The sequence below is a fragment of the Diplotaxodon limnothrissa genome, linkage group LG17, assembly GCF_057381915.1.
Source record: "Diplotaxodon limnothrissa isolate DT_005_m linkage group LG17, D_limnothrissa_male_GT1.1, whole genome shotgun sequence".
NCBI lineage: Eukaryota > Metazoa > Chordata > Actinopteri > Cichliformes > Cichlidae > Diplotaxodon > Diplotaxodon limnothrissa.
Window position 1 is genome coordinate 15,376,037 of NC_140612.1, and position 12,191 is coordinate 15,388,227.

Consider the following 12,191-nt stretch of genomic DNA (forward strand, 5'->3'; position numbering starts at 1 on the left):
TGTGTGAATGAGGGATGTTGTATGAAGTGCTTTGACTGCTTAAGTAGAGTAGAAGAGTACAAAATAAAAACCATCCCATACTACACAGGGGCCATGGAGGTTTGCAAAGTCCTATTCTTTTGATAAATGAAATCATCATTTTAAAAATATTTTTTATTTATCGAGGCTACCTTCATCTAACATAAAAATGTGTTTGATGTCATGCAAGTGTGTGCAAAATGTGCTAAAATATGCCACAAATGCTTTTTCACTGTACTGTATATGTAACTGTCTAAAAGCTATTCGGTTAGCAGACAAATAAGATTACAAGTGAAGCCTTCTTGTGTACTAAAATAGCAACATCAAACATTTGTTTTAGCTTGTGCACTCAATTGAAACTGAAATTATGTTTCTTATCTTTTCAAACAAAGTGACTCTTGCTAAAATTAAATGGGCTCTTCCTTTTGCTGTGTTGGTTAATTTGTAATCATCTGCAAGCAACAAGTGGATCATCAGAAAACACAGCTCCAAAACCAGGCAAAGTAGATAGTCAGGAAAAAAGACAAAACTTGGCCAAATTGTAGTATTTGAAGTTCAGTTTTGGCACCACCAGGGAGTGCTCTGGCTCTGTACTTTAATTTTGGGAGAAAGGGGAGGGGAGCTCACAAAATTACACTCTAGACTCCACTCTCAGTTGGAGCATGGTAAGCAGGTAGCTGGCCAGGAGGATATGAGACATTTATTCTTAGTTTTTGTTATTTATGCTTATGATAGTGGGTCAAAAACAGATATTTCATTAGTTCTTACCAGTATGGTGTGATGTTATATAAAGCTTATATAAAACTGAACTTTGCCCTAACACATGTCCACTCTCTGGCACATTTACATGGAATTATTATTGTTAAAATATTATTTTTATTGTAATAGCAAGAAGAATATTAAGATAATGGTTAATCGAGTGCACTCCCTCTAATTTTATATATTAGTAATATAATTTACAAAGTAAATCTTGAATGAAGATAATTCTAAAACTATTTAGAAATGTATTTTATGGACTGATGCAGAACTAATTTCGGTGTTTCAGTAGTTATGCTACCTGGAATCCTAAGAGGTTAGCACTAATGATGCTACATCACTATTATATATTTTTCATCATTTATGTTATATGTTATTGTCTTTCTAAGTCTTAAAAGAAATACTAAACACACACACACACACACACACACACACACACACACAGCTATAAACATAGGCTTAGGTAATACATCATACTTTCAAAAGGTTTTAAAAAGACTGAAGACATTGGATGCTGAGCCACACAACATAGTAAATGGACTGATTCTTATATAGTACTTTTGTTATTTATCCGAGCAACACTCAAAACACTTTACACAGCTTGCCAGATACATGTGTATAGATACATGCGCACACACCTGAAACCTGACCCTTTTTAGACCATTACCATTGGGCCAAGATATGCACATATTATTGAATTAAAGAAGCTGACATATAGGCAGAGAAATATATAACAAAGCCCTGACATGCACACCCAGATATATGTTAAAGCATAAAGGGGCTGAATGACAGAAATTGCATGCACTCTATAACTGTGTTCTGTATGATATGTGATCTAATAGAGGTGGACAGAGTTTATAAATGGCCTGTATTTATATAGCGCTTAACTAGTCCCTAAGGACCCCAAAGCGCTTTACATATCCAGTCATCCACCCATACATTCACACACTGGTGATGGCAGCTACATTGTAGCCACAGCCACCCTGGGGCGCACTGCCAGAGGCGAGGCTGCTGGACACTGGCGCCACCGGGCCCTCTGACCACCACCAGTAGGTGAAGTGTCTTGCCCAAGGACACAACGACCGAGACTGTCCAAGCCGGGGCTCGAACCGGCAACCTTCCGATTACAAGACAAATTCCCAACTCTTGAGCCACGATCGCCCGCATTTATATGGAATATAAATATATCAAAAGGTAACTTGTGGGGAGATTTGTGTTGACGTCTGAGTATGAGGTCATGTGAATAGTCATAAAGGAAGGGTTTGGATGGAATACTGAAGGGCACGTAGGGGTGGTATATGTGAGAAACAATGGAGAGAGAGTGGGAGGGAAACAAGAAAGGAAACACTGTCTTCCTCCGTGCCTCAGCATCACACACAGGAATATTTTTCTCTTTCAATCATGGTTTTGAATTACACACTCAGAAGAAATACAAGGCAAAGATAAAGAAATATAATGAATGAGTGTTTTTCTTTAAGTATAGACTGTCTATACTGCAATCACTGTGGCTGATGTAATATCACCTGTTGGCTTGTGGAATCCACATTTTGAAGCCTTAATGTTTAACTTTTGGCCACCACCATGTTAGCGTTTCACAGACCATATTGACAATATTTGGATGATGGAGTGGAGTACTAAGTTATCAGCTAATGCAAGTTTGTTCCACAAGCTGCACCAACAAAAACTGTAGGGGGCACAGATATACGTGCCTACTAATTGGTATTACCTAAAAGAATAATAAAGTACTAGAATTTCACTAAACAAAACTAAAGAACAAACTTCTTGGATGGCCTGTACAACAAAGATTTGTTACATAGTTCTGTGAAGCAGGGTCCAAAAAGCAGAAACTATAATACCATTTTGAACATTCAGCAAAGAGCTAAGTTATGAAAAAATCTCATTATTAGCCACAGTGCCTTTGTTATGAAGATGTGACTATTAATAGAGCCCCAAATTGTATTTTGTACTACAAAGGCTGTAAAGATACGTTTTACCCCTGAGCCTTAATGCTGTATCGTCAACAAGAGCAGCCCAGCTGTATAGGGCAAAATATAAGGTGCACCCTGGACAGGTCCCCACCAATAAACCTAAACCCACCAACTGCATGTCTTTGGACTGTGGAGAAAGCTATCAGAGCGAACCCATCCAGACATGGGGAGAGCATGCAAACTACATACAGAAAGGCCTTGGCCAGATAGTGGATTGAAACCCAGGACCTTTTTACTATGAGGCAACAATGCTAACCACTGCAACACCCTGCTGCCCTATTAAAAAAAAAAAAAAAAATTGACAAAGAATAGGCAACAAAGTCATGTTTGCTCTCATGGCAATCCAGTGTTCCACAGCCAGGAAGAAAACTGCATTTTTCCTCCTGTATCTGAGGTTTGACTTACGGACAAACTGTGGTTTGCACAGAAGTCCAAGAATAAAAACCCGCTCAGGGTCAGATCCTTGAACCCGTTCCTCTCAATCACGCCCCTCCAGGTCTCATTGTTGTTGCCCAATGAGCGTTGAAGTCTCGGTCGGTCCGCCAGGGCCTCAGCTCCTGGTCGCAGCCCGGCACACATTGCACCCGACCTCTACTGCCTGTGGGGCCTGGCGCCTCCTGCAAGTGGTGGGCCTATTGCTACAAAGTCAAAGGTTAACCAGGAAATATGCAAGTCTTGAAGGTCATATCCAAATCCTCTATCCATGTTTGTATACTGTGTATGGTAGTACATTTATATACTGCAATAGACTTAGATTGCCATGATGTACTGAGCGTTTCTCCTTCTCTCACTCCTTTTTCACTGACCATGTGTTTATACACTCAATTTAATTATGAGTTATTATTAATCTCTGGCTCCCTTCCAGAGTGTGTCTACCTCTTGTTGCGGCTTCTCTGAATTATTTTAGGGTCTTTAATTTAGAACATTAAGTGGCTTTAGGAGACTTTTGTTCTGATGTGGCACTTTGAAAACTAAACTGAATTGAATAACTGATAATAGTAAATAAAACCTTTGTTGGAACGGTGTTCTGATCAGTACGTTGCAGAGGCAGTGAAACATCAGTCTGCAGGAAGTATATCCAAGCTGCTTAAGTACTCTGCCTTCTCTGTTCTGCATTTGTGTTGCATGTTATGGAATAATATTATGTAACAGGGAGTTGTATATTGTACAGAAATTCTCACATTATTCCACAGCCTCAGATCCTGCCAACTGACATGATTGGCTGTGTGTGCTTTATTTGGTATGTTGCACGTGTACAGTATTTTCTTAGAAGAGTCAAAGTGAGCGTATAAGTGTCTGAGTTACTCTGAAAGGGTTTAGGAACATTACCTCATCAAATTGACCTGTGATTGGTACATGGCCTGAGAGTTGCCATGGTAACAGCTAGCCTTTTTTAGCAGACTGGTTCTGCCGTGCCCACACAGCGCTCAGTGAGTTGGCCCAGTAACACTGTGTGTGTGCTGGAACTTCTGTATCTGTGAGTACCAGCATGTGTTTCACACCTGAAGAGTGACAACATCCATCTATCTATCTATCTATCCATCTACCTGCCATTGCCACCCTGGCAAATGGTACACACCAAGAGTGATGCTTGGTTGTTGGTGTACCCTGCACTTTATTTCCTCCTGCAGCTAAAACATCTTGTTTGAGATAGTGGATCAACTGAGGATTTCACTAAAAGCTATTATAAGCTGTGCAAAAGTACTTTAGAGTTTAAGAATGTTCTTTCTGTGAAAAGTATAAAAGTAGTAGTGTTTTTTTGATTTTATTACAATGGGAAACATCTTTATTTTGTATGTGTACTAGTATCTCTGGTGTGAGGCCTCTGAGTATGTGTGTTTTATGCTTTTAACTGAGTTTGAAGTAGTTGCTTGTGATGATTACATGGACGTGCTCAGATATATGCAAACACACAAACACTGTGCAATGGCACAGAGTGGGCAGTGTCTGTTTTGGAAATGATGACTCATGTTCACTTAAACTGTTACAGAATATTCTGCTACACAGAATATAAAACAGTGTGCATGGAAGCATAGAGAGACACTGCAGATAGATGAGGACATACTACTTTGTTATCTTTGCTCACATTTTCCCATGAAATTATTTGGTTGCCTCTCACAGCAACAAGCAATCTACAACACCGGAACTCTTAAATAATATTATTTCTTTTTGCATTTTTTTAGTGCTCTTCAGTCTCTCTCTGTCTTCCCTTTTGAACTTTTATGTCCTTTTTTATTCACTCATTCATCGCCATTCCTTTTCTTCTCCCTAGTGCTTCAGTGACAGTGGCTGCTGAGTTCAGCAAAACAGAAATTAAAATCGCTCCTCTACTCCATCTTTTTCTTCCATCTGCATCCTTCTATTCTTTCTGTCTCTGCTACCAGTTGTCTCCCAGTCTCTGTCCTGCTATTGGTTGGAAGTGATGTCATCATCTTCCTCTGGGGTCCGTCAGTAACCTATTGGAATCCAGTAATTTTACAGTCAGCAGCTGCACATACTCATAAACAGCTGATCAGACATTCGTTCACAGTGGATGTGTGGTGGAAACAGTCAGTCAGTTTGTCGCAAAGCATTTGGTAAAAATTGAGAAAATGGTTCTTTGGCTCCAAATACAGCAAGTATTTTTAAGAACTTGCTAGAGGAACATTTTATTCCACTAACACTAATTGCATTATATATTTATTATTTTTCACCCAAGAGGGAAAACAAAGTGTAGAAATATACATTCATATTTTCTTGCAGGTGTATTACTGACACTATTTTACAGCGGAAGAAATGTAAGAAATATTGTGTTCTTGAGAAATAAAGTAAGAGCCTAGAGGTGTGGTGTGCTTTTATAGGAAAGAAGAACCTGTCAGAGACATCTAATTACCCTTCATTCTGTCATTAACCACCCCTCACTCCCATCTTAAAAGGTATTATTGATTGGCCCACCAAAACAAACAGAATTTATAGAGTAATTTCTCTTGTCACTTCATCTTATGGTGGCAGCAGCATCTGAGCTGATCTCTGTGTTCCAACCAATGACTGTATAAAGGTTTTTTACACTCATTGGTTGTAACAAGCTGTGGCTAATGCCATGACACCTCTGAAAAAGAGATACTGAAGGCTAGACCTTTACTCGAAAAATAACTATTTCAATGAACATAAAAAATAATGAAAAGGATTTTCATGTGATTAAATTAAATTTATTTTAGCATTATGCAATTCTGTTATTCAAATTTAATGTACTTGAGTTGGACCAACGTAATTAAATAATGATGAATCAACTTATTTACTCCAGTTGAGTCCAACTTAATTTAGCTGAGTTGACCCAACCCATGCAAATGAAGTTAGTCTAACAAAAATACTTAATGCTAATAGAAAGTAATAGATTAATCTGAAAATCCTTCCCATTATTATTTTAAGTTCATTTGAAGAGTTATTTTTGGAGTGTCCAATAAAATCTAGAGTCTGTTTAACATAAAACTTGAATGGCTTTATAACAACTTTCACGTAGCTGTCACTCCATCCATCCTCTTATCTTTATCAGAGTTGCAGGGGGGGCTAAAATATAACGACCACCCAATTTCATCTTTTTGAGTGTTCCAGGAGAGATGGAAATTGCAATGCTGTACGTTTTCACAGACAATCAAAACAATTGTGTTTGCGTAATTTGCAGAGTAAGAAAAAAAGGAATTGAATGTCAAGAGACACTATCAGACAAAACATGCTAATTCACATTTCCTATCAGAGAGCAACCATGCTGAAAAACCTTTCACAGAGAGTGTTTATCAAAGACTGTGTTATGAAATATGTGAATGAAAAGTACATTTATTTTGTTCAGGCTTGAACACACCTAATCACCATAATAATACAAACGGTTGTATTATTAAATATAAATTTTTTTTTTTTTTTAAAAAACAAAAAAAACAAACCCCCACAGTTTTTATGTTTCGAAAAAGGAATGAATGATTATTGGCCCCTGAATGATTTTCCATTAATAAATCTGGCACACTTGAAAAAAAGTCTGGATACCCCTGATATAAGCCATGACAGCATGATTTCCCAAACTTTAACCTTTATTGGCACCATATAATACTGTAGAAATTAGTTAGTTTCTAAATATAAATCTTTAGTGGTAGAAAGTCAGAGACAGGTAAAATTCATATTATTCATAGTTATATGATATAGTTTATATTCAACCTGAACAGACTTTGACTTTTAGGGCTGATACTGATACCAAAAACTCTGATATTACTATGGCAGCCAGTTTTCTTTATACATGTATATTTATTTCAGGAATATGTTTTGCAAACTGTTTAGCAACTTACTGTAAAGACAGTGACCCTGCTCCACTGTCTGCTCAGCTGTTATGCTATTCTGCTACGTGCTGCAGACTGTGCTTTGCTTGATATACTAGTGTCATGCATCAATATCTACTATTTTTGAAAAAATGCATCCATGTCCTCTGTACTGAAATCTTTTCATGTTTTCCAGTGTAACCAGTGGGGCTTTTGGGGAGCTGACACTCACAGGGGATTGATGTTTTTGTCAGTGTTAGCTAAAATCATACTGAAATGTGTTCTTCTCAGCAAATATAAATCCTAAACCAAAATGCTGCATAGCAGTTATGAGGGGATTTTTACAGTTCTGAAAAGTTAATTGGATCAATCTGTGTTTCAGCGATGGACTGTTAAGCAGCTGTCAAATCATTTTAGCAAATAGTCTACAAAGAGTTTGCACAAATTAGACTGACCATAGCTGTGGCTTTCTGATCGCGTACTCCTATGGGAGAGCTTGTTCTTGGATCCACTTTTTTTTTTGCTCTTCTCATACTGGAGATTCCAATGCAAAGGGCTCATTGTATTTTTTCCCCAGACTGCCACTGGCAATCACATTAATGTTAGTATTTGGAAAACAAAGGAAAAGGAAAATGTGCAATAGGCAAAGTAAACTGTGTTAATGAAAAAATTCTGAAAGTGAGATGAGTAGAGTCCAGAACCAAATCATTGTAACTGTGGTAAAAGCTTAAGCATTTACTGAAACGTTGAATATTTCAAGTACTTTCCCAGTTATCCCATGGTGGAATACCCTATTAACCATATATAACATCATTTAACATCATATAAGGTAATCAGAAAACTGATCTGGATGTGATAATTATTTCCATTGTAAAAAGACAAATGTTTTTAACTCAGTATGCTGAAATGATGATGGGGTAATGCTTCTCTTCTCTTCTCTTCGCTTCTGCTCACTTCTTCTCTCAGATGCTTATCTCTACCATATGTTGCCCTGTAACATGAATGACTAAAGAGATACCTGTGGCTCCACCGTCTGTTGGAAACACTTACACATACAGATTTCAGTTTTCTGATCTCGGATGTTTTGGGGCAAATTAAAACCTTAAATTCTTTGCAATCTTTTTCTAAACAATTCTGAACAATTCTGTGATCACAAGAGTGCTCTTGCCGTGTTCAGGCAGGTATCAAAATAACCACCACATCTGTTCTGTATGCCAGTGTGATAGTTTTTCTACTTCTCTCTTTCTCGCTCATCCCTGTGTTTTATTCTCTGTGTCCTCCTGTTCCATCTATCTGAGCTCATGTTGTGATATCAGAGTGTGTGTGAGCAGAATTCCAAGGACACATGGGTTGACACAGAGGTGAGCCAGTTCATAGACACGCGTTCAAGGAAATTGGTAGACTTGGGGACCTAGCGGTAGTCATGGGAACTATATGATTATAAGCAAAAACACAAATTAAAATGGTTTAGACTAACATTATCACCCGAGGCACCAAACACACAACCATGTAACATACTGAAAGGGTTCCACCCAGACTGCAATCCTAAATTGGATGAGCAGAAGAAAATGAGAATTTTTTTTCAGTTCTCTGTTTATATAGAATAAAATATATATATTTTCACAAATTTAAGAACAACACAACCCAATATATACTATTAAATAAACTAATGTTTATTTTGTGTCATATCAACACTATTTCACGCCATAAAACTGTAGACGGCTGGCTGTATTTGTTTAAAATGGATGGCCAAAAAGTTGAATATAGGAGGAATACGAGACAATAGTAAGAATAACAGTGACATAAGTTGTCTGCTTTAGGATGTTCCACCAACATTTGAGTTTAATGCTTCAGACTTGGAGTGTGAACATCTTGACATATTTCCTCACATTTGGTCTTGTTTTTCACAACAGCAGCAGAGCTTTTTGACTGCAGATGTTTACATCTGTAGCTGCATCTGGTTGTGGCGGATACTGTGGCTTCAAAGCAACAAGGTTCTTTGTTCCAACCTTCTAGTTGATTGTGGTCAATGACCACAACCAAACAGATTGTTTGCGACATGCAGACTACACACGATATAAGACCTATGTCATTGACCTGGAGGGTTTACACTTATAGGTCAGTGATATGGGTATTAGGGTAACTGGGGATTCTAATAGAGTTGAGGAAGACTGTGATACTGTGCGATTCTTTTTTTATGTTGATGATCAGTTTTGATTTTATATTCATTTTGTATATGCCACATTTATAACTGGAGTATATAAGGAATTGATAAATCAGGTAATCGGAGCAGTAGGTGCAGTAACTCACAAACTAGGCAAGTGGCTCCAGCAGATCCCAGGAGCATCATTTGGAGATCTCGGTCCAGATGAGTGCATATATATATATATATATATATATATATATATATATATATATATATATATATATATATATATATATATATATATATATATATATATATATATATATATATGTGTGTATGTGTGTGTGTGTGTGTGTGTGTGTGTGTGTGTGTGTGTGTGTAGTGTACATATATAAGCACATGGTAAACTTGTACTCTAAATAAAAAGCACTTTTTACTTGAATACAAATTACTTTGAGGAGGAAAAATTTAGTTTATAGGCTGTAAAGGCAAGTATACATTAAAAAATAAAAAGTCATGGATCTTTTTATGTACATAAACCCAAGTGATCTGCAAGTCCATTAAAATAAGCAATAAAGTTTAAAGCAGGAATATTTCAGCAGCAGTTACAGTCTCTTTAATGGCTTTTTTAAATATTCAGTTTTTCCGCAGTGATCTTGTAGTACTTTCATGTATTTAGTGGCATTAAATCTGTCATCTGAAAATTAAACTTGTAAAAACATACAATGCAATACACTTTATAACAAATACAACTCATACTATAGAGATATTACTTTCTGTAATACATACAGTACCAGCAAGCTGGGAACATTGTTGGCCCTGATGTCTAAAAGAAATTCATTCCATAGCTCTTTAACTCCTGGAAGTTACACTGTAAGCATCAGGGCAGTTTAGGCCTCCAGAACATCCTGGGGCATAAATAAGATCTGGGTCCGTGTAGATCGCTCTCACTTTTTGTGTCACAGAAAATGCAACATTAATATTTCCCCACAGCCAACAAATCCACTGAAAAGACACAAACCAGCTACAATGTTAACTGCTCCCACAAACCAGTCAGTGGTTGTAGGCATGGTTTGTGCCTGGTATGTTTATGCTATAGAGGTCAGTTGTTAGTTGTCACACATGCACTGGATGAAATTATGCCTCATTACCACGCACTGGATATACTGCTGCCAAAAGCTTTCAGGGATACATACAGTGTATATTAATTGGTTACTGAACATAGTGCCTTACAGATGTATGTTTGTGTATTATTTGCTGACTATATATGTTAAAGCTCTTTTTTCACTGTGCACCAAAGCATTTAGTGGAGCAGAACAGTCTATTAGTCTACTAGAATACCTAACTATTGGTCGTCAAACTAACACTTTGTTATTCTTCGCTCCACTTTAAAACTGATCTAAAACCAAGACTCTTCTGTAATCAATGAAACTGGCTACATAGGTGCTTTCTGCCATAAATAAACCAACAAATCAATAAGTCAAATGAACAAAAAACTACAAGATGAAAATATTAACAGATATAAAAGCTAGAACATATTTTCTTCATGTCAGATACAAAAATTAAAGAGAAATATATTACACACAATGTGTAATATGTATAGCTATTGCATCCACATAGACAATATAATTTAATATAACATATAATAATATAATATAAGGGTGATGAGTGAGTAGTGATAAGTAATATTGTAAGGAAAACCACAATATATATTTCCACCATATAAGTGTTAGTAACCAGAAAACAAATAATTTATACAAACAGGATGGGGCAAGCTAGCTTCTTTTTCAAAAGCTGGCTTACATAGCTTTCAAAAACTTCAAAATAAAAGAAAGGGGATTGTTCACTAGTAACGTATGACAGATGATTTTGCTCTCTTTGATCAATAAAATCAATTAAATAAGATTTAAAATAAAAATGCTAAAAAAAAAGAGCTCTCAGCTATACCCAGAGGCACATGTAGCCTCCTTACCTGCTTACCTTCGTAACTATAGGGAATGGGATACATATTGTCATATTATCTCTGAAACTGATACATTAACTTATGTAAATAGTGTAATCTGTATCAGTTATATTAGGTGTGAGAAGAAGTGCTGACTGTTGCAATGGTAATCTGTAAATATTTGAATGCTTTGCCACATTTCTAGTTTCTCAAGAACTGTACTGTTTTGAGTGGCAGCCCTCTTTCATAATGGCATCGACTTAAATGAGAATCTTTTTTGCACTTCAATTGTTTGACAGCTAATTCTACCTTGCTTTGTCTCTAAGTCTCTGCTCTTACACCACAGTGCCTTCTATCTCTCATTCTGACACATTCACACTCCAATCAGTGTATCCAGTTAGTAGATGACCTGCTGTACTTCCTGAGCTACAGCCACCAAATGAATACTTTTCTTGTCCATGACATTAAAGCAAAGCTTTACCTAATTAACTTATACTGCTGTAAGCTTGCATGAGTCTGAGATTGTTTTTGGCCTTCAAATTTCCTTTGACTCTGCTGCAAGTTCAGAGTGTATCTTTGTTCTCTGTCAGTTCTAAATGTTACGACCTTGGACATCAAGTTCCTCTTTTATGTCTACATATACAGCTTCTGTACCTATATGTACTGATTCCAGCTTACACAAAATTCACTAAGTGTTCTGTTTTCAAACACCTTGCTGTTCTGACCTCAAGAATAATCTGGAAAACTTAAACAAGCCTTGAAGTTTATCCTGTTTGGTTTCTGTAAAGGACTCTGCAGTACTCAGCAAGTTCACTTCACCTTTATTTGTGTACCACCAAACAAGCACATCTCCTCTCAAGGTGAAATGTTTTATAGTTAAATAAAACTAAACTAAAAAATATAAATACATATTTAAGTAAAATTTTCTTTTAAAAAATCCCTTGTTTTTGTGTTTTAATTGGTGTGTTTCCTGGGACTTTGAATGTCTTTAAACTAATAAAAACTGGACTAAACCTTAAGATTTTCAAACAGTAAAAACTGAACTGAAACAGGAACAC